This window comes from Aptenodytes forsteri, unplaced genomic scaffold, assembly GCF_000699145.1.
Source record: "Aptenodytes forsteri isolate BGI_AS27 unplaced genomic scaffold, ASM69914v1 Scaffold361, whole genome shotgun sequence".
NCBI classification, from domain to species: domain Eukaryota; kingdom Metazoa; phylum Chordata; class Aves; order Sphenisciformes; family Spheniscidae; genus Aptenodytes; species Aptenodytes forsteri.
The window spans coordinates 202,222-202,594 of record NW_008796212.1 but is presented as its reverse complement, the minus strand read 5'-3'; positions in this window follow the sequence as shown (position 1 = coordinate 202,594).

Below are 373 nucleotides of genomic sequence, written 5' to 3'. Positions count from 1 at the left end.
AAAAAACGGGTTTATGTCGATTCAAACTTCTCCACATTTACATTACAGAGGTTTACAAATGTACAATTGTACAGTCAGAAGTATGTTCCACTACTAGGGTACATTATAGATACAGATCAGACATCAAAACAAGAAAATACTACAAATTTTTATATATGTAAAGTCTACACCAAGTATACACTATATATTTATAGAAGCAAGACCAAAGCCGAGTTGGATTTTTTTTTTCCTCATGCTAAATAATCAAATTGTGTCTCTCAATGTTAACAGAACAAACCGAGTAGGCAGTAAACAAGTACACCCGCCCCTCGCCCCCTCGCTTTAAAAACTTTCTGGGTGTGTACGTTTTCTTCCCAAAAACGACAGCTAAGCT